General features: G+C 39.2%; 1 protein-coding gene across 11 annotated transcripts in view; it reads left to right on the forward strand.

Moving 5' to 3' along the window:
• The first annotated feature begins 18,689 nt into the window (after positions 1-18,689).
• The window catches only part of Bclaf1 (BCL2 associated transcription factor 1), a 31,285-nt gene continuing 26,231 nt past the window's right edge, over positions 18,690-23,743 (forward strand). For 6 of the 11 annotated variants that reach the window (XM_047557797.1, XM_047557800.1, XM_047557796.1 and 3 more), the window contains exon 1: positions 18,691-18,830. The gene's annotated coding sequence lies outside the window, so the exon portion shown is untranslated. Of the gene's footprint in view, positions 18,831-23,743 lie in introns of all 11 variants that reach the window. The other 5 variants (XM_047557801.1, XM_047557806.1, XM_047557802.1 and 2 more) reach the window with 1 other exon arrangement.

A 23,743-nucleotide genomic window follows, 5' to 3' on the forward strand; every position in this document is an offset into this window, starting at 1 on the left:
TTTAAAGGAGGAAAAGTTTATTTGATAACCCAAACAATAAATGGGAAAAAGGAATGAACAGACACTTCACAGAAGAAATAAAATCAACAAATATATGAAAAAAATGTTCAACATTTCTAGCAATCAGAGAAATGCAAGTCAAAACTACACTGAGATTCTATCTCACTCCAGTCAGAATGGCAATTATCAAGAATACAAGCAACAATTAATGTTGATGAGGATGTGGGGAAAATGGGACATTCATACACTGCTGGCAGGACTAAAATTGGTACAACCACTCTGGAAAGCAGTATGAGATTCCTAAGAAAACTTGGAACAGAACCACCATTTGACCCTGTCATTTCACTCCTAGGTTTATGCCCAAAGGACTTAAAAACAGCATACTAAGTGACACAATCACATCAATGTTTATAGCCCTTCAATTCGCAATAGCTAAACTATGGAACCAACCGAGATGCTCTTCAACAGATGAACAGATAAAGAAACTGTGGTATATATACACAATGGAATATTACTCAGTCTTAAAGAAGAATGAAATTATGACATTTGCTGGTAAATGGATGGAACTGGAGAATATTATGCTAAGTAAAAAAGTCAATCCTAAAGAACCAAAGGCTGATGCTAATTCACAATAAGGGGTGGGAAGATAGAGGTATTTTGGACTAGACAGAGGGGAGTGAGGGGAGGAGGCATAGGCATAGGAATAATAGAATGAATCGGACATTATTACCCTACGTGCCTATATGATTACATGATCTGTGTAACTCTACATCATGTACAATCAAATGAATGAGAAGGTATATCCCATTTATGCATCGTGTCAAAATGCATCCTACTGTCATGTATAACTAATTAGAACAAATAAAAAATATTCTTAAAAAAGTTTATTTGATGGCTCCTGGTTTCAGAGGTCTTAGTCCATAGCAGGCCACCTCTACTCCTCGGGGTTCCAGGTGAGGCAGAGCATCATGGCAGAAAAACATGGCAGAGGGAAACGGCTCAGATGTTGATCTGGAAGCAGACAGAGACTCCACTGGCCAGATACAAATATATACCCCAAAGCCATGCCCAAATGCCTACCTCCTCCAGCCACACCCTACCATGTCAGATACCACTCAGTTAATCCCAATTAGGGGATTAATTCACTGATTGGGTTAAGACTATTACAACCCAATCATTTCTCCTCTGACCTTCTTGTATTGTCTCACATGTGAGCTTTTGGGGGACACCTCCCCTCCAAATCATAACACTCTCCTAGACTAGGGAGACAAATTTTGCCTGATCTGAACCACAGTTCTACTGTAGCAGTCATGAGATGGGGTTATGCTCAAAACATGGGTGGAGGGGTAGCCCGAGAATCAACTTCAGCCTGAATGGAAAGGACCTTGTCAGGTTATACTCGACATCCCCACTCTGTAAAATTATAGGAAATTCCTAGTTGGGTACAATTAACAAGTACAAAACTTGTTCCTCATAGTCTCCCACAGGATATGTGGATTTACATAAATACACTTGTGAGCCTGTAGAGGAACTTAAGTGTTAATGGACATTAATCCATTGACAAGATAAGTAATATGGCAATGGTATCTTGCAGGGGTCCTATTTGAGGTTCTTAAAATTAATGGTTACTCAGGCGTGCAGGCCCCTCCAGGGACAGAAGTCTGCATCACCTACTTTTTCCGCTTTGGAACAGGTAGTAAGAGATTTTTTTCATAACCTCCAAAGATAGGTAGGAACAACACTGCTCTATCAGTAAGAAGAAGCTACAGAAGATAAGAGACCTTCACCCCTTTTCACCTTAAGAACCTCAGAGCAGGGACGAGATAGGAGGGACAAAGGGCAAATGTATTCCTGGGCTTTGACTCATCATTTGATAGCCATTAAAAGGCCCTACCTAGCTGGGTGTGGTGGCACATGCTTGTAATCTCAACAATATGGGAGGCTGAGGCAGGAGGATCAAGTTCCAGGCCAGCCTCAGCAACTTAGTGAGACCCTATGTTAAAATAAAAAATAAAAAGCCTGGGGATGTAGCTCAGTGGTAAAGTGCCCCTGGGGACACTGTCCCCCCTATATAAAGTCCCACCTTTACTCAGTTTGATACCAGATGTGCCCCATTTGTCTACCTCAAGCAGTACCAGGTGCATCATTAGAGCCAGGGCGTTGTCACCAAACCCATCCTTATTGTAGGGCAAGGGTGCTAGACTCATGTTCCCTCCACCCAGAGCCAGGTGACATTCCTAAAACCCAGCCCACCCCTGCAAGCAGCCAATAAAACCAGCTCCTTTCTTTTATTCCAGGGAGCCAGCTTTCTCTTGCTCCCAAGTGGAGGGCCTAACAAAGACTTTGCCTGTATATTTGTACTTGCATGACTTAAGTTCATTTCTATCATCACTGAGTCAGTTCAATGTCCAACATCAGAAACACACAACTATCATTGCAAGTATTAATTTTTTCCCCTGTCAGATTCATCATATTTTAATGACATAACTTATTTTATATGAATAGTTCTTGTTTATTGTATTGCAGAGCATTTGATTCTTTCCTGCACTTATCTATGAGGCCGTGTAATCAGTCAGGAACAGGTCTATTCCAGTGGTTCTCAAACTTGCGTATACATTACAATCACCTGATGTTTGTTAAACCATGGTGGCTGAGCCTCAACCCACAGTTTCTAATTTGGTACCATCTCAGAACCTGAGAGTTTGCATTTCTAAGAAGTCCCCAAGTAAGGTTGCTACTGCTGGTCCAAAGGCCATCTGCTGGATTAGAACTTCTTGGGAAGAATGATCACATTCTTTCTCTGATGGAAGAAGTAGTGTTTTACTTGAGCCTTCTACATTAGTAATAAGTTGGATTTAAAATACTGCCCAATTGAGCTGGGTGCCTTAAAGCACACTGTAATCCCAGTGGCTCAGGAAGCTGAGGCAGGAGGATTGCACCTTCCAGGGTAGCCTCAACAATTTAGTGAGGCCCTAAGGAATTTAGTAAGACCGTTCTCAAAAATAAAAAGGTTGGGGATGTAGCTCAGTGGTAAAGTACCCCTGGGTTCAATCATTCCACAGAACCCAAAACAAAAACAAAAACCATCCTGCACAAATTGAATGCAACTCACCAGTACATATGTTCAAACAAAGGGAGCCCTTGGATTACATATCACAAAGGCAACTGGGCAGACGCTGGGCTTATTATATTTCCTAAATCAATCATATCCTTTTGAAAATCAGATCTTGAAAACTAAAATTTCATTAAATAGAACTGGAAAACCAGGGATGGTGGTGTTTGCCTGTAATCCCAGCTACTCTGGAGTCCAAGGAAGGAGGATCACAAGTTTCAAGTCAACCCTGGGGAATGTAATAAGACCCTGTCTCAAAATAAAAAAATTTAAAGAGCTGGCAGTGTACTCAGTGGTAGAGCACTTGCTGGGCTTGCATAAGGCCTTGGGTTTGATCCCCCAGCACTGGAAAACTAAACAAGGCTAAACAAACAAACAAAAATCCTTAAAAAAAAATTATCAAATGTTTGCTAAACAAGTCAATATTCAACAAGGCTAAACAAACAAACAAAAATCCTTAAAAAAATTTATCAAATGTTTGCTAAACAACAAGTCAATATTCAACTTGATGAATTGAATAAAATTCTGGTTGGAAATTCCAAGTTAGTGAGGGAACAACATGTAGGTGTTCAGAAGGAAGGATGCAGTGGGGAGAGGTAATACCTAGCAAGGAATTTCTGTCAGGGCTTTTGCTGTACTAGAATATATAGTTCAAATGGGGACAAGATCCAGCTTTTACTCTGGTCACCTGTGGGGCTGTTACAGTCTAAGGAAAGAGCAGATTTGCCTAATCTTCTCAAAGACATCCAACGAGCTATTGGCAGCCCAATTTACCTGTGTCTTGATTTTTCTCCAGGAGTCATTAGTCAGCCTATAAACTTTGGAAGGAAGTATAGAATAACTAATGTTTTTTAATATGACACTGCATATTTATGGGACCCCATGAGACTTTCAAGAATTCTTTCTTGCCATCCCCTCATCAGCAGAGGACTAGAATTTTCTTTTCTGAGAACTTTCTGTGAACACTGGGGAAACAGTTTTATTTTGTGAACTCAGGGATCTGGGGAGGCATAATAAATGATGCCCATTGGAATCCTACCCTATTTAACAACTAGAGCCCAATATTCCAATTTAATTTCATCTTTTTATCCTGTTATATTGAAATAAAAAAGTAATTGTGAATTACTGTGAATTACTTTGCTGTTAACATGTTGTTTTTAGTGCCCCATGGTGATGTATATCACAGTACTCAGTAGAGAACACTATATAGATTTATTTAGCTGAGCCAAGTTCCCTCATTTTAAGATCTCTGGAAACAGGAATTGATTTTGCCAGTGTGAGCTCAGAAAACTAATTCCTATAGACTGGGTAGTTTACAAACAAAAGAAATGTATTTCTCACAGTTCTGGAGACCGGACATCTGAGATTAGGATGCCAACATGACTGGTATCTGTTGAGGATCCTTTTCTGGATCACAGACTGTTGACTTCTGGTTGTGTGTGTCCTCACATGATGAAAAGAGAGCTAACTAGTTTTCTGAGTTTTTCTTGTAAGTGAACTAATCCCATTCATGAGTGCCCTACTCTCCTATTGATCTCTCAGAGGCCCTATCTCCAAATACCATCACATTGGGAATAGGGTTTCCACACATGAATGGGGTGGGGGTGGGGAGACAAACCTTCAGTCCTTTACAGGAGTCCTCCCTTGACAGTTTCATTTTCTTTAGTACTTACAGGATAATCCCTGTTACACAGAACTTCAGCAAATGTTTATTGAATGAATATGTAATTACCAGTGATTCTATACCACTCTGTTTCATAATCTCAGGAAAATCAAAATTTTATGTTCATAAACCTCACCAAATCTATTTTTAAGGAAGATTAAAGAATTTGTTTTCTGATTTTCTGGTCTAGATGCTGCACACAAGCAGTTCTCCACCTCTTTAGATCCTCACATTTCTTATCATTCGAATGAAAATCATTTCACAAAAATTTTTGTCATCACTATCTCCCTTTTTAATATTTATTTTTGGTACTGGGGACTGAATTGAGGGTTGTTTTACCATTGAGCTACATTCTCAGGGCTTTTTGGTTTTTGAGATGATGTCTTGCTAAATTACTGAGGGTCTCACTAAGTTATGAAGGCTGGCCTTGAACTTGCAATCCTCCTGCCTCAGCCTCTTGACTTGCTGGGATTCCAGGGACATGCTGAAGCCAGAATTAAAGACAGGCAGTTAGGACAGACAGGTGATCGGGTTGAATTGAGAAAATGGAGGCTGGTTTGGATCCAGGAAGTTGGTGACCACCACTGGGAGATTGGAAGGTCAATGTCTCCAGAGTTCTTTGATTACCACCTGCCTATACTACCCCTCCCAAAAGGTTGCAGACAAGGACAATAAATTAATAAACAATAAATAAAATAAATTTAATGTCCCCTGGGTCCTTCCGCCTGCCCATCTGCTTCCAACCCTTGGGCCATCCCACCAGTTTCTCCTGGGCCTAGTCACATAGGCAGGAAAGAGAAAGATAAGTGGGGGGAGAGCAGAGGGACAAAGGAAACTTTAGTCTATAAAAGGGGCAGGGTGCTCTCACTTCTTGGGGATACCAGAATACCAGCCATGGCCCCTTTTTCCCTCCCAGGAGAAGTTTGTGTTACTACCTTCACATAAAACCTGCCCTATATACTTGCCTCAGCATGCTTCTCTAATGTTCAAATTTCAACATTTGAGGAAGCAAAACTTGTCACCGATAACTGGCAGCATCAGTGCTACCATGCCTGGCTTGCTTCTTTCACTTGAATCTGTTTGTTTCTCAAATGGACTTTAAGATCCTATTCTGGTAAGCATTATTTTCATTGCCTTGCTCAATATTTTAAGCATTTGCTCTGGCACTAGCCACTGAAATGTCCTCCCCTTATATAGAGCAATGGTGGGCAAATGGCAGCTTATCCAGAAACTACATTTCTCAGTTCCCTTTGCATTGATGTGGTCATGTGACTAGGTCATAGCAATGAAACCTGACCAGAAATGTCTGCTCCTTCTGGGCCAAGGATATAAGAAGCAGGTGCATCTATATTCTTTGGCCAGTTAGTACAAGGCAAGAATCAGGCCTTATGTGGGGTTAATCATATTTGTATAATGGATTCTTTTGTATGTGTGTGCATGTGTTTTACAGGGGATTGGACGCAGGGTCTGTGCATACTAGGAAAGTGCTCTCCCATTGAGCTAGACCTCCAGCCCTTTTTATTTTGAGTCATGGTCTTGCTAAGTTGCCCAGGCCATCCTCAAACTGGCAATCCTCCTGCCTCAGCCTCTCCAGTAGCTGGGATTATAGGCATGCACCTTCATGACTGAAAAAGCTTCCAGATCTCATCTCAGAATGTTTTAAAATACATAGTGTAATAGAATTGAAGGATATGGAAAACGATATCCCCCAGGAAAAAAAAGGGGAACAAGAAGCCCCAGAAAGAAAAGGAGGACAATGGGTCCTGGGGAGAGAAGGAAAACAATGGATTCCAAACTTTCACAATTTCCTGTTCAACTAATTCCCTGACTACCCAACCAACACATTCTGCTATGATTAAGTGTATATGATTAAGTCTCACCACACATTCTGCTATGATGATTAAGTCTCATTTAAACCCCATAAAAATCAGACCCCTATCCTAACAAGTTGCCTCTTTCCTCCTGAAAATGTGCCCTTCTGGTGCTTGATAAAGCGTGGCTGGTCTGTCGAGGTCTGTTCCCATTTCAGTTGATTTTGCTTTCAAGAATTATAAAGGCAAGAAATTATATTGAACTATGAAAACATTTAGAAAGTTAGTGATATGATAATAAATGTGTATATTAGTTCTCTATTGCTATATCACAAATTACCCACAAAGTTTAGGGGCTTAAAACAGCAATTAATGGTTTCTTGTAATAGCTTACTTGGCTGGTTCTGGCTCAGGGTCTCGATTAAGGCTATAACCAAGGTGCCAGCTAGGTATGCAATCATCTGGAGATTTAATCTGGGAACAATTCACTTTCAAGTTCACTTACATGGTGCCTGGCAGGCTTCAGTTCTTTATCACATTGACCTCTCCATGGACTTGCCTCATGACATGGCAAGCTGACTTTCCCCAGAGCAAGTTCTCAAAGAGGGGCATAGAATCCACTGAATTGTACAACTTAATCTCAGAAATGACATCTGATCACTCCTGCCACTTTCTATTCATTGGAAGGGGATTATACAAGGGTATGGATGTTAGGAAGCTGGGTTCACGGGACTATTCTCAAAGCTACCTGTGACAGAATGCTTTTATTTATTTATACACTTATATATATAAATACACAGGATCTAGAAGCAGATCTATATTATCTAGAAATTAACATCTTTTCAAAATTATAACTACCACTATAGTGTTATAATTTATAATTTATATATAGCTATATTTATATAGCTATAGTTATATAGTAGTTATATAACTATGATAAGTACTATAATTTTGAAAGAATGTCAAGTATAAAAGATTCCTCTCCTTCTACTTTTCTTTTTTTTTTTTTTTTCGGTGCTGGGGATGAGACCCAGGATCTCATACATGTTAGTCAAGTGGTCTACTACTGAGCTACATCCCCCAGCTCATTAATGATTCTTTGAGAGATCTACAAAAATAGTACAAATAGTAATCAGTTTTTTTAAAATCTATGATTTCTATTTGTTACAAGTCACAGTACTGCTAATACCTCTTATTTCTGCAGTCATAATTAAGGGATATGATAAATTTCAGTTCAAAGTTAACCAAGATGTAATTTCCCCATACCAATATAATGACAGCACTGAATTCTATTCATGGATCCTTTGGGAATTAGTGGACCCTTGAATTCATGGACCCTATGAGATGGGGGAGCCAAAAGATGGTTTCAGGGTGCTGAATCATTGCATGGAGAAAATACTTACTAACCTAATACAACTGCCTTGGACAGCCTGAAGGAGGAAAAAGCTTCAATTTTATGTGAGTCATTATGTATTTTAGAGTCTGCCACCTCTGCCTAACCTATACAAACTTTGCCAGTACTGTATGTATACATTTGCCATTTAATTATCATCTTATAACTTTTGCCTTAACTCTGTCCTTCAACACATACTATTTTTCTTTGTTGGGGCCAGTACTGAGAACTGAACCTAGAGGTGTTTTAGCACTGAGTGACATCCGCAGTCCTTCTTATTTTTAATTTTAAGACAGGGTCTTTCTAAGTTGCTTAGGCCCTCAGAGTTGCTGAGGCTGACCTCAAACCTAAGATCCACTTGCCTCAGCCTCCCAAGCTGCTGGGATTACAGATATGCACCATTACATTCAGTTCAACAAGCACTTCTGAATAAAATTTCAACTTATTTTGTGCTAAATTCTATATATGCATCTCATACCACTAGCAAGTAATGAACCGGATTGTTTTAGTCAGTTTTTTTGCTGCTGTGACTAAATGATCTGACCAGAACAATTTTAGGGGAGGAAAAGTTTTTGGGGGTTCACAGTTTCAGAGGTCTTAGTCCATATAAGGTCAGCTCCATTCCTTGGGGCTTGAGGTGGGAGGCTCAACATCATGGCAGAAGAGTGTGGCAGAGGGAATCAGCTCACATGATAATCAGAAAGCAGAGACAGACTTCACTCTTCAGATACAAAGTATATACCCCATAGCCTCGCCCCCAATGATCCACTTCCTCCAGCAACATCCCACCTGCCTTCAGTTGCAACTCAGTTAATCCCATCAGGGATTAATTCACTGATTAGGTTAAGGATATAACCCAATCATTTCTCATCCAAACATTCTTGCATTGTCTCACACGTGAGTTTTGGGGGGACACCACATCTAAACTATAACAAGGACTTAATATGTAACAAAGACATATGGACAATAAGTTATATTTTTCTAGTAACTTTTACTTTTTTTTCCTTTCAATTTTCAGTTTTATGCATCACATGGTTGCCAGCTGGATTCCCATGAATAAATGACAAAATATCATAATGATAAATATTTGTATAGTTTCTGCTCCTGAACAATTTTTAACCATGTGAATGGATTTGTTTTCAAACAGCAACTCATCATGGGGGAAACAGATCACCTCACATTCTATTGACAGAAATCTCTACTTGAATGTGTAATGGGAATGAATGTGGTTAGGTAAAGCTACTAGATGGGGTTATATTGGCAGAAATTGAACTAGTTATAGTACAAAGTTAAACTTTTTTTTGCCCCAGGAAGATAAAAAATAATAATGACACAAACACCAGAAAAACAAAATCAGGTCTGTTTTTCAATTCTTTCTAAAATGTAATTTAAGAAATGAATGATACTTTTAATCAGCCAGATCTCAATATGACAAACTGAATTTTGAAAAATCACTGTCTTACAAAAGGTTAAATCATTTTCAACCTATCTATGATGATTGGTTGGAATTCAGTGTAGAGGTTCCTTTTAATTGGAAGCAAACATTTTCACCTGGATGCTTCTCTTACTGAGTCAAATACTCCTCTTCACTTCACAACAGATTATTTGTGCAACCAAAAAAGGGGACTAAGGGTACACTAGGAAAAAATACAAAAACAAAACTAAGAAACAAATCCCCCACAAAACCAAAGCCAAATGATTCTCTCCGGATGCAAATATTCCCCTACCAGCAATTTAGAATTAGGCTTATCAAGAATGGGGTTTAGTAATAGATATTTTATTCTTATTAAATAAAATTTTACACTTGATTTATAAGAACCATATAAAAAGATCTCTCCTTAGTTTTTAGCTCTTCATTATCTTACATAATTCAAATAAAATGGTCTACATTTTTAAAACTTATGGTTTTATAAAAGCAATGCTTATTGTAGACATCTTAGAAAATGCAAAAGGAACAAAACTGTTTAAAAATCACCAATAATATGACAAATACTGACAAAATTATCATTGAGGTTTATTATTATTATTATTATTATTATTATTAGTGTATGGTACTGGGGATTCAACCCAGTTGTGCTCTACCGTTAAGTTACATCCCAAGACCTTCTTTAATTTTTTTATTTTGAGACAGGGTCTAACTTGCACCTAGGATAGTTTTTAACTCTTTATGTATATACACTGTATGTATCCTATAAAAATAATCCTATATATGCAGGGCACCATGAGACAATTTGTAATCCCAGTGACTCCAGAGGCTGAGGCAGGATGATCACAAGTTCAAGGCCAGAGTTGGTTTTTGTTACTTTCTTTTTTTTTTTTATAAGAAACTCTGTTATTATTGTATTTTATATCTTCATAATTTTAGCTGGATTTAAACCTGTATTATTTTTGCTCTGAAGTTTATTGAGTGTTTCCTGAAAAGCTGGTCCCTGTGCAGCCACTAAATATCTCCCTTTTCATAGCATTGCTCCAGTGAATTGGATGTTGGATGTTGAGGAGGACAAGAGGTAAAACAAATGTGATGAAAGCTCCTATCAACTGACCTGGCCTTCAAAGAAATCGATATGTAAGCAAGTGATCTTCCGCTACAAGGGACAGATGGAGGCCTTTGAGCTCAGCCGTCATTCTCCTAAACTGTTGGAACATAGGTATGATCCTTGCTGTAGGATTATAAAAGGGTAGGGCAGCCTAGCCATTTGAAGGCATCCATTTTGACTGCTTTACCAAATAGCAACATTCAGAAGGAAGGAGTGTTATGGTTTAGATATGAGGTCTCAAGCTCATGTGTGAGACAATGCCAGAAAGTTTAGAGATGAAATGATTGGGTTAGGAAAACCTAAACCTAAATCCACTGATAGGGATTAACTGGGTGATAACTATAGGCAGGTAAGGTGTGGCTGGAAAAACACAATTTTGTCCCTGGTTGAGTGGAGTTTTCTCTATTTCCTGGTGGCCATATCTTGAGGTGCTTTCTTCCATCATGTTCTTCTGCCATAGTGTTCTGCCTCACCTCAGGGCCCAGAGCAATGGAGTTGGTCATCTACAGACTGAAACCTCTGAAACCATTAGTGCCAAATAAACTTTTCCTCCTCTCAAATTGTTCTTTTAAGGTCTTTTGGTCACAGCAGTGAAAAAACTGACTAAAACAAGGTGGTTACAGTCCTCTCTTCCACGGTTGCAATTTATCAACTAAAAAGTAGTAGAAAGCACAGACTGATTACACTGAATTAAATTTAACTTTGAGGTTAAAGATTTAACTTTGAGCTGGGTGTGGTGGCGCACACCTGTAATTCCAGAGGCTCCGGAGGCTGACAGGAGGATCGTGAGTTCAAAGTCAGCCTCAGCAAAAGTGAGACACGAAGCAACTCAGTGAGACCCTGTCTCTAATAAAATACAAAATAGGGCTGGGGATGTGGCTCAGTGGCTGAGTGTCCCCGAGTTCAATCCCAGGTACCCAAACCCCTTGCCCAAAATATTTAACTTAGAATTCATACCCCAGATTTACAATTAGCTGCTGTATGACTTTTTTTTAAATTTATTTTTATTGTCAACAAATGGGATACATGTTGTTTCTGTTTGTACATGGAGTAACAGCATACCATTTGTGTAATCATACATTTACATAGGGTAATGATGTTTGATTCATTCTGTTATTTTTTCCTCCCCCCAACCCTCCCACCCCTCTTTTCCCTTTATAGAGTCCCTCCTACCTCCATTCTTGCCCCCTTCCCACCCCCCCATTAAGTGTCATCATCTGCTTATCAGCATGTATGACTTTTTAATACTGCAAAAATGTCTTCTCATCAATAAAATGGAGATAATTATATTTCTTTGAGGGTTATGTGTGAATATTGAATGTGTTGTGAAATGACTAACACACTATAGACACATAGTTATCTAATAGATATCTCTTACATTTCATCTCAATTTTTACCAACCTCTTCCTCAATCCTTAATGCCCAGAATAATATCTACTTATTTATTTTATTATCAGGGAATTGACCCCCAGGTTGCTTTATCACTGAGCTACATCCTCTGTCCTTTTTATTTTGAGACAGGGTCTTGATAAGTTGCAAAGCTGGTCTCAAATTTGGCAACCCTTCTACCTCAGCCTCCTGAGTTGCTGGAATTACAGAGGTGTGCCACTGCACTCGGAAAAATAATTCTAGAGAAGGAAAGCTAGTCACTTAATTTCTTCAAATATTTTAAAGTAACTTACCCAAGTGTTTCTTGGGCTAAAAGTTTCTTTTAAAAACCAATATACTCATTTTTATTGGTCTAATGTTGTGACACATGCTTGTAATCCCAGCTACTTGGGAGACTGACGCAGGAGGATTCCAAGCTCAAGGTTAGCCTCACAATTTAGTGAGACCCTGTAGCCTCCCAAATAGCTGGGACTATAGGCACCTGCCAAGGTGCTTGGAAATATGTATCTTTTTGTTTATTGTTGTTTACTTCTTAACCATTTCCAAAGTGTAGAATAAGTTGCTAACTTTCTGGGAACTCTATGTGACTTGTGCATTTGTTTCACAAGTGTGGTTTCTTGGTTCACTTCTTTCTTTTATGTACTCTTTAATATTTACCTAAAGAATAATGAATTAGGAAGTTTCTATATTTTAACTTACATGAGGAAAAATTCTAAATCGAAGAAACATAAATTGAAGTAAACTCATGATGAGTTAGGAGAATAAAATATACTGGCCTGAAACTTTCTTATAAATTTTCATTTCACATATATCCTTTTGCAGCACACCACTGACTCAAATCTGGGAACTGCTTAGCTTTCCCTGGTGTGAGTAGTTTTGTGACATACAATGTGGTTCAGGTAAGCTCTATGGCTAGACAATATCTAGCACTGTTATTGTTGAGAAAGTATGGTAGCGCAGGGAGAAGTGGTAACATTCTATGTCTGAATTACATAAATGAAAAAGGAAATTTTAAATGCAAGAAAAATATTAATACTTAAAATATGCCAACTAGACTCACATCACATATCATTCATCTAGTAAGACCATTTAATCATCAGTTTTGGTGTGTTAGGTTTCTGTTGCTATGACAAAATATTTGAGATAATTATTTAAAAGGTATAGAGGTTAATTTTGGCTCATGGTTTCATAAGTTTCAGTTCATGGTCACTTGACCATGTTGCTTTGGACCTGTGGTGACACAGTACATGGTAGAAGCACATGGTGGAAGAGGATGCTTACCCACATGGCAGCCAGGAAGCAGAGAGAGATAGGATTGGGCTGGAGTTCCATATTCCCTTCAAGGTCATGCCCCCAATAACCTAACTTCTTTCCACTAGACCCTACCTCCTTAAAAGTCCCACCACCTTCCAACAGTACCAAGTTGAGGACAAAGTCCTTAAAATATGGGGTTCTGGGACATATTCCAAATCCAAACTGTAGCACTTGGACACTGTTAAATTTCCAAATTTGTTTATTTATGAGTAATAAGAGAATCATTCAGATAAATAACAAAATAAATATGCTAGTGTATATATATATATATATATATATATATACACACACACACACACACACACACATATGTATATATATTTAGAATAAGACATGGGAATGATTAAGTTGCATATAATAGAAACAACCCTAGAGATCAAGTTGATATATTACCTATATTATAAGCATTTATGTGGGTAAATACTACTTGGAAGAGGATGGTCTTTAAAACCATTTGTAAGTTTATTTCCCCCTGCTAGTACTGGGAATTAAACCCAGGCCCTCATGTATGCTAGGCAAGTGCTCTACCACTAAGCTACATCCCCAGTCAGATGCACTTGATAAAATCTCAGGTTCTTAAAAGCCATGTGACTTTTAGCAAGGTAGTCCCCCTTTCCATGCTTCACTCTTCTGTTAAAATTGAGAGTCAATATTAAATGTTATACGGTAAGTTCTGCAATAATGGAACATTTTTTTTCATAAAAATCACTACATTGTGCAAAATCACACAATAAAACCATAGGGCTTATGGGGAAAAAGGGGCTGAAGATGATACTAAAAATTTTCATCAGCTACAAAAAAAGGGCTAGGGAACACTTGCCTATATGTAAAGTACTGGGTTCAATCCCCAGATGGGCAAAAAATCCAAAATGGTATCAGAGTTTTACATATGTTAATGGTTAATAAGCACATAAATAGTAAATTTAATATTCTAATTATTTACTTATTTATTTTGGTACTGGGGATTGAACCCAGGGGTGCTTTACCACTAAGCTACATTCCCAGTCCTTTTTAAAATTTTGAGACAGGGTCTCAGGTCTCACTAAGTTGCTAAGGCTGTCCTCAAACTTGCAATCCTCATGCCTCAGTCTCTCCAGTCACTGGAATTACAGGTGTGTACTACCACATCTGGGTCATATTTGTATGACCCACTCCTGCTTATCTCTTTACCTTCATCTTGAACCACATTCCTCCTTAATATATCCACTCCTACTCTTTCCATTCCAGAAACATGGGTCTTTTCTGCTCCAGGGATTTTGCACTGGTCAGTCTCTCTAGAGTGCTCTTCCATTTCCTCTACATATTTTAGGTCTTTCCCCTAACTCTCATATCCTCACAAGGACTGTCCATGAAGAAGCATCCTCCCTACACTAAGTCTTCCTCTTTTATTCTCTATTATTTCCTTATTAATATCAGACTTTGGAGTACTGTGTCTACTTATATGTGTTCACTCTTTCTCCTTGAGAGAAATGTTAGGGTTTGGGCTTTATTACTGCTCCACCTGGCTCAGCACCCTTACATGGCACATACTTCATGCATATTTATTGAATGAATAAGAAGTAAAATTCTACTCATTATTTAACATCTAGTTAGTTCTTCCCTCTTTCAACATTGACACTTGCATTTCTGTAGATGACTTTTTTCTTTGTCATGGGAGTTATCCCCCATTTCAGGTAGATTTTGAGTTACAACAGAGAAGCAGGATGTCTTGTTCTGCTTTGTATCATCTAAAATATTATAGGTTTCAATAAGTCACTGGTTCTCAAACTTCGATGTATATGCCTACCTCTACCTCAGTGTGTTCTGAAACTCAGTGATATACTTTTAAAATAAGCAATAAGAAATTAGGTTATTCTCAGGAGGTGGATCATGCACCACAATAGGCAAAAATTACTTCCAGAAACTTTAAAAGAATTACATGCTCCATTTGTTGTGATTATCTGTTTCAGAAAGATGGACATTAATCTTGGTAGACCTTGGGGACATGGCTAACAGTCATATTTGTTTTTTCTTCGTGCAGTGGATTGAACACAGGGCCGCACACATGCTAAAGCATGAGCTCTACCACTGAGTTAAACTCCCAGGCTCAATAGTCACATTTTGACGTTTTAATTATATTTTTTCAAAATGGAGTTATTAATTAAGGAACAACACTGTAATTCATGAATAGATGATTCTGTTAATTTTAAATCTGAAAAAAATAAAAACTCTATATTCAAGGCTAAGGGTATATAGCTCAGTGGAAGATTGCATGCTTAGCATGTGCAAGGCTCTAGGTTCAATGCCTAGCACCCTAGGATAAAAAATGTCAAAACCTAAAACCTGTACATTCTTAGCAGGTAAAAGGGAATTAAAAAGTGGTGAGACAGGAGTCCTAGTCAACTGTGTTCATCCACAGAAAATGAAATAGATTTGGCCATTTATTTCATTGGCACAGAGCTGGAAAAATGAAAACTGTCTTCATAAATACTGAAAACTGTGACATGGGTTCATGGTTCCTGTTTGTAAGCAATAGAAAACAATTCTAACTCACCCAGAAAATAAACTTACTGGAAGGATATCAGTTAGCACAAGAATCAATGCATATTTTACCACAATTATGATTTTAAAAGGGTGGGGAGCTGGGAATGTAGCTTGGTGGTAGAATATGTGCTTAGTATGTGCAAGGTCCCGAGTTTGATTTCTGATATTAACAAACCAAACCAAAAGCCCCGAAAGATATTAAGGCAAAGCCTAGGGAAGATAAGAAAAAATGAAGGCCAGGCAGCAAGAACTACAGCCCAAGTCCCTTCCTAGCAACTCTAGTTAGGGAATCTCCATTGGTCCCATTTCCTCTGTTGCCTGCTTCTCAATCATTGGGTTTCCAATGCCACTATTCAAAGGGAGTGTGAAGAATAAGATCCCAAATACCCCTTCTTCAACCTCAGCTTCTCCCAAGGGGAAAACAATTCAGATGTTATTCAGCCTTAAAAGACAAACCCAAATGAAGTAGGCTGAGGGAGTTAGCCTTAGTGGTCTGGACCTCCAGTTACGTTCTCATTCCTATATTCTTGTCCTTGTGCTTTTCAGATGCCCAATATTCTCTTCTTCTCTTTGAATTATCTTAAAACAAAACCAAAACCAAATAAAAAATAACCATGTTAACAAAATGTTTTACAAACATTCACATAATTGTCTGTGACTGCATAAAATATTATCTCAGCATATTTTCTGTATTTATCTTATTAGTAAGATTGGTAATTTTACAATTCATGTTTCTTCCTGGGATAATTTTCTATTTTTATACCATGTCCAAATGCCAATTTTTTTAATAGGCTCTTAATTATTTCCCCCTGTTCTTTTCATCCAGTTTGTATTTTAAAAGAAAGCAAACGTTTCATTACAAAGAATGGTACTGTATTGGTAGAGTTTGGGGTGTTGAAAATAAAATCACATAATGGAGTGAATGTACATAAAACATCATTTGAATTTAAGAATTTTCAAATTTGGAGCTTTGTAAAGTAAGTATCACATATTAAGTGGATCTAGTTCAAGAAAAGTCTGAAAGGTTTTCCTATTTATTGAAGGATTTGTTCCATTGTGGCTTCTCCTTTCTTAGTACTTATATTTAAAATCTAAATTAGGGGTGGGGTATAGCTCAGTAGTAGATGCTTTTCTATGTACCAGTACCTGGGTTTAATTCCAAATAACACATACATAATCAAAATCAGTTACATTGTCTCATATAGAAAGATGACCTCATTTTTAACGAATTTAAAATAGAATTGCAAAGGAGGCTTAAGGATAATATCCTAGCCTGCAAAGCATTCTAGTCAAACTTTGGTGTGATTTGAATAAACGGATTAATAATAGGCTGTAGGGTCCTCCTCCTGCTTTACATATGCAGAATAGCAGAGTTTTACAGAGTCATCAACAGTTGTTATTTTTAATTTAGTTGACCCACTCAAACAAATATTTACTGAGCAACTCCTTAGCTAAACACTTTGGATTTATAAGTGTACAATATACCAACGATTCCAGTTTTCACTTCCTGAGGGTGGTAGCGACATGTGGGATGTTTGTACAATTAAATACAAAAAACAAACCCTAGATTTCATTTCATAAATATAAGGTACTTTCGGGAAGCTGAGGCAGGATGACTGCCAAGTTCAAAGCCAGCCTCAGCAACTCAGCGAGACCCCATCACAAAAAAAAAAAAAAGTAAGAAAGGGCCAGGGATGTGGCTCAGAGGTTGAGCCGTTAAGGGTTCGATCCCTAGTAACAACAAAAAAGGGTACTTCTAGTTGCGTTGGTAAACTGGATTGTAAGGAATGTCCTCTGTACACTATTAAATTCATAACCAGGTCCAATACTGGATTTAACTGAAGTAAGAGTGAATGCTAAGGGGCTGGGGAAATAGCTCAGGTGGTAGAATGCTTGCCTTGCAAGCGCTAAGGACCGGAGTTCTATCCCCAGTACCGCAAAAAAAAAAAAAAAAAAAAAGAATGCTAATTATAACCTTGAAATTCTTCAAGGTAGTTAACCTCGAAAAACATCAAAGCAGTAACGGTTTAAGTCTCTAAGGAAGAAAATGCAGCTAAGAAGACTATTAATAGAAAATGTGCTAATGCTTTTTTTTTTTGAAATTTGATTCAAATCTAATGTGGCTTGCCTATTCATAATGTGATTCATGCTTCTGGCAGCTCATGTTATGTTCCTTGGCCAACACAAATGGTAGTATAGGCCGAAAGCTGCTTCGTGCTGTTTTTTTTTTTTTTTTTTTTTTTTTTATGCCTATGCCAATCTCCGAAAGCTTAAGGGGTAATGTCTTAACGTCACAAGGGACGCAGCAGGCTATGACGCAAACCTTCCAGTCTTACCATACTCCCACTACGGCGGAGCCAATGGCGAGTATATCAGATGCCACTTAAAATGGGATTTAGGCCGTGGCCATTTTCAACTTAAAAGTGCTTCCGGCACATTTAATAGCAAAGCCAGAGTCATTCCAGTTATGCATCCAAGAAAAAACGCCTCGCTCCTGGCGGAGGGAGACGCGGGTCTGGGACCACAGCTTCCTCTTGCCTTCCGGTCTTTTCCTCAGACTTTTCGTTTTTGGCCTGGTCTAGGCCCACCCCACAGAGAGCATGGACCAGACGAACCAACTACAACAAAGAGCAGGGGCGATAGATAGTGTGATGTCTAGCTGATCCCCTAAACACAAGGCCAGTCGCCCGCCAGTTCCATCGTAAAGTCAAGCGACTTCAAGGCCTAGGAAACACCCGCCTCCTCTCCAGCCCCACCCGTTAGTCTACTGCCACCCAGGCGGAGAATGCCGCCGCGAGCCGGAGGGCGGAGTCGCCACATCTTCGCGCGAGACCATACACGCGACTTCCCAGAAAGCCTCAGGCAACATCTTAATAGCGGCCTGGGAGCCGGTCTAGAGCGGAAGGGTGGGCGGGGCCTGCCTAGATACTTAGCGGCACCCGAGGCCACGCCCCAAATCGGAAGTGACGGAGACGAGCTAGCGCGTCGAAGCTACCTCTATGGTTTTCCTCTCGTTCTCGAGTCGGGAAATGGCCGCTGTGTAGTTACAACGGAGATAAATCCCGGGAGCCGTGCTTCGGCGTATTAGGTAAGTCTTGAGATGCATTCAGATTACTCAGAGGCCCGTGAATACCGAGGACGGGTGAATACTGTTGACTCTTTTGTGGGTGGTGACGGGTTGGCGACGGCAAGAGAACGCCGGAGCCGTTGCGCCGTTATTTGTGCGTTTTCCTCCGAGCTTTTCTCAGGTTTTTGAGGGACCACGAGCTTTGGAAAAGGTGTGGGGGTGGGGTGGGCCGAGCGAACGGCGCGCTCGCGTGGCTGCGAACCTGGCTCGAGATCCAGAGACCGCGCGGCCTTTTCGTGCGCGTGCGCACACCTCCTTCAACCCTTCCCCCATTTCTTCTGGTCGGACCCCTGCGCGCGCCCGAGCGGACAATCTGCGCACGCGCGCTTCCTCGTTTCTAGCTTCCCCGCCTATGGCGCGTGCAGCCGCGTGAGGTGCTGCTTGTGTTCGCCTCTCATTGGCTGGGAGCGCTACCTTTCTTCCCGGCCTTTTGGCTTTCACAAAATAAGCGTGACCTGCAGCAAAGTGCCCTGGGTGAGCCGGCCCTTTTCAGCGTCGTCTTTAAACTCCTTTACCCACCGTAGGCTATCAGTCGGTTTAGGCCTCCTTTTTGTTTTTCTACGTAGATTTAGGCTCCTGTTCCGCTCTTTCTAACCGACCCCGGCCTCTGCCTCTGGTCCTGGGTGTTGCTGGGAAGTTTTTTCGGTGTTAATCTTCTCGGTCTCTCTGGCAACCCACTCTGTTTTGAGGAGGACGCGCACTCTTGGCTCCAGTAAACGGTGCCCAGTTACTGTTCCCTAGCTCGGGCATCGAATCTCAGCCGACGGGTCCGAGTGACTCCACCGTTCCCTAGCCGAAGGAACCTTTCTCCAGAAGTGCGAGCAAACCCATACTTTTCGGCCGTGATTCAGTCGGTTCCGTCCTGTCGGAGAAGTTGCAGCCAGGATTGGTGTAGAACTGGTAGTGTAAACGGGTGGGAGTGATGAGTTCAGTTTATGGGCTTTGCCCTCTTTTTAAACTCATGAGTTGATTCGATTCACTTTTAAGATGCTTCTCGTCGGGATCAGTCAGCAGTACTGGGATTTTCTTTTCTCTCTCCCTCTTTTGCGGGGGGGGCGGGTTGTTTGTGGGTTGGGTGTGTTTTAGAATTGAAGTTAATACTAAAGTTGCAAGTATATGTGGCCAAAACTGGGGTAAAACGGTTGGCTACTTCAGACTTGTATCCTATTGCCACACAGTTAATTATTATTATTTTTTTAATTAAGAACAAAACCAAAACCAAATGTCTTATTCCATTATGACTCTAAATGGGGTGGACAGGCTACTGTTTAGCCTATAAAGAACCTTAAGTAGGAAACTGCAAAAAGTTGGTTTACATTTTCATCTGATCCTAACAAATACTGGTTAAATAATTTGATGGGAAGTCATGTGTCTAAAGTAGCTCATGATAATCTAAAGCCTATCTAATGATAATCTGTAGCATCTTTTAAGGATTTTACACTTCCACCATTACATTGTGAACACTGGAGTCCCTCTTAATCAGATAATAAATGGTGTCTGAGGAGACTAGCTAGAGCTGATTCTTGACTTCCAAGAACAGTAGTATTACAGGACTTGATAACAGACTTGTAAGAAATACTTTATACTGGTAGGCTCAGGTATACTTGAATTAATTAATCTGCATTATGGGGATTGAACCCAGGGAGGCTTTATCACTGAACTACATCCCAAGTCCTTTGTTTTTTATTGTGAGACCAGGTCTTGCTAAGTTGCCCAGATTGGCCTCAAACTTGTGATCCTCCCTGCCTCAGCCACCCAAATTGTTGGAATTACAGGCAAGTGCCATCATGCCTGGCTGCTTGAATTATTAAACAATTTATGTGGGCAGCAGGCTGTACTAGATTAACTGTAATGTGAGAACTTGCAGAAATGGAGAAAGGTTTTTTTTTTTTTTTTTCCAGTTCTTCATGGATATTTGAATTGGGTGTTCCCAGAAAATATTTTGAAATCATTTGTGGGATACTACTGAATTCTGCTGTGTGTAATTTTCAGTGATTTGTTATTTAACAAATAAGTAGATCTCTGGATAGTGTGAGTGTTAATGTTCTAATTGAAGAATATGAGTTTGTTCTTTATTCATATCCAGCTTCTTAAACAGTGATTATTTTTATTTCAGAGTCTTAAGCATTTAATAATTTGTTCCCAAAGCTAAAAAACAAGCAGTGCACTGACATGAAGGTAATAGCAACATTGGCCTACATTTATGTAATATTTTGAAGTTTTCAAACACTTAAATTTTCCTTGATCCAGTATTTCTCCATTTTCTAGAATGAAGCCCAAAAGTTAGAAAACTAAAGGCCATATAGGCCAGGAAGTGGCACAACCTGGTTTACAATGTGGGTATTCTGATCCACAGTTCCCATGCTCTTCTTTTTTTTTTTTTTTTTTGCGGTGCTGGGGATTGAACCCTGGGTCTTGTGCTTTCGAGGCAAGCCCTTTACCAACTGAGCTATCTCCCCAGCACCCCCATGCTCTTTCTTTTAACAAGGTGCAACAAGCTGGACTAAATTTAAAAATCTGTGACTAAGTCTTTTTTCATCTTCATATATATATATATATATATATATATATACATATATAACAAATTTTTATGTATACACATATACATATATTGGTACTGGGGATTGAACTTGATTGCTTTACCTCTGAACTACATCACTAGCCCTTTTAGTTTTTATTTTTGAGATAGTCTTGCTAAGTTGCTAGAATCTCTCTTAAGTTGCTGAGGCCATCCTTGAACTTTGGAGGAAAAAAGAGTAAGATGATGTCAGACAATGGTGCACAGCTGTAATCCCCAGTGACTCAGGAGGTTGAGGCAGGACTATCACAAGTTCAAGGCCAGCCTCAGCAACTTAGCTTATGTGGCAGCCATCTTAAAATGTAATAATTCTGATGATGTGACAGTTGATTAACCCTTCTAGGAATTTCCCTACTGGAGTTAAGAGTAAAATCCAGGCCTAATAGATGTTATATGATCTGGTCCATTCCTACTTCTACCTTATCTTGTACCCTCTGCTCCTTGATCACAGTACCTCAACATTTGTACTGGTCTTTTTGTCTAGAATGGTGAAGTGTTCGTCTTCTGCCTAGAATGTTCTTCCTTCCCTTGATGTTTGCAGTATTTGTCTTTCACTTAAATGTTGCCTCCTTAAAGAGGGCCCCAGGATTCAACTAAATGTTTTCCTTCTAACATGTCACCTTGTGGACCCCTCCCCCACTATTCCTTTCATTATTTGTTTTCCTGTTTGTCTTTCTCTCACTGGATGCTCTAGGAAAGTAGAAAATGTAAGTTTCTTAAAATTCTTATGTAATAGGCACTTAGTACAATGTATTCTGAAAACTTAGAATAACTTAGAATTCTTTTCATTTGAAAGATGGTATTAATACTTAGTTCACAAAATTATTAGGATTAGATGAGATTTTATTTAAAGTTACTTGACAGATTTTGGCATGTGGTTGGTATTTAGATATTTAGTTTAACTATGATTTGTTGCTGATATCTTGTTCCTCTGTATGTGTTTTTTTGTAGCACAGGAGACCTCTTACATAATCATGTCTCAATACCTAACAGTGCTTTGTACACAGACTGTCACCTAAAATTTTTAGTTGAGGACTGGGGATGTAGTTAAATACTTTTCCTAGCCTGTACAGTGCCCTAGGTTCCATCCCCAGCACCATCACCACCAAAAAACAAAAAACCTATTTGAGCTGATAAGTCTTTGATGCTGACTACTGTGTATTCCATATTTCATATCATTTATATCATTTGAGTTCTTGGTGTGGATACTTGAATATATTTATGAATTGTGAACAAGAGTATATTGCCACTGGTCCAACAGCCTATAGTCCCTCCTCTCTCTGTTTTCTATTTCTAGTATATTTTTTCTTGGAACATCAAAAACATTACAACTCAGAATAAAGAGATCTGGCAATTGATTCTTCTGGATATATAAGTTAAAATTGGCCTTTTGGAATTGTTTAAGGGAATTGTTAGTTAACAAGATCCTTGTACCACTTGCAGCAGTGAAATCAGTAATACTGACTTCAAGTCAGAAGAAAGTTTTTTTTAGCAGTACATTAATTTAGAAGATTAGCTGTTTTCTCTGCCCACTTGGGGGTTTTGAATTTTTAAACATTAAACTTAAATGAACTTTAGAAATTCTTTTATTTCATTTCTCTACTCAAGCTTGCTTGGCTTTTTGGTTTTGCTACTTTTTTATTTCAGTATGTTAGTGCCGTAGTTACTGTGTTCCTACTCAGTCCTAGCTTGAACCACAGATCTCATATCTCCCCAGTAGTAGGGCCATGGCTATATAAGGCATACCTTTTTTTTTTTTTTTTTTTTGAGGCGGGGAGTACTGGGAGTTGAATTCAGAGGCACTTGACCCTTGAGCCACATCCCCAGCCCTTTTTTATATTTATTTAGAGACAGTGTCTCACTGAATTGCTTAGCACCTCGCTTTTTGCTGAGGGTGGCTTTGAACCTGCAGTCCTCCTGCCTTAGCCTCTTGGGCTGCTGGGATTTGTAGGCGTGTGCCAACCACCCCAGGCATACCATTCTTTCTAGTTTAATCTTATTTCTCTTTGTATTTCAAATATTATTGCATTTAAAAATTTGTTACTTGATAAGATTCATGGATCTTCATTTCAATATATATATATTTTCTCCCTTAAGCTTGTTTATTAATTCAAGTCCTGGCATTTATCAATCTTGCCCCCGCCCCCCCCAGTACCAGGGATTAAATCCCCAGGTGCCCTATTGCTAAGCTATATCCCCAGCCCTGATTTTTTTGGTACTGGGGATTGAACCCCAGAGTGCTTTCTATATCTTTAGACCTTTTAACTTTTTTATTTTGAAACAGGGTTTTGCTAAG

The sequence above is a fragment of the Sciurus carolinensis genome, chromosome 7 (genome assembly GCF_902686445.1).
Source record: "Sciurus carolinensis chromosome 7, mSciCar1.2, whole genome shotgun sequence".
NCBI lineage: Eukaryota > Metazoa > Chordata > Mammalia > Rodentia > Sciuridae > Sciurus > Sciurus carolinensis.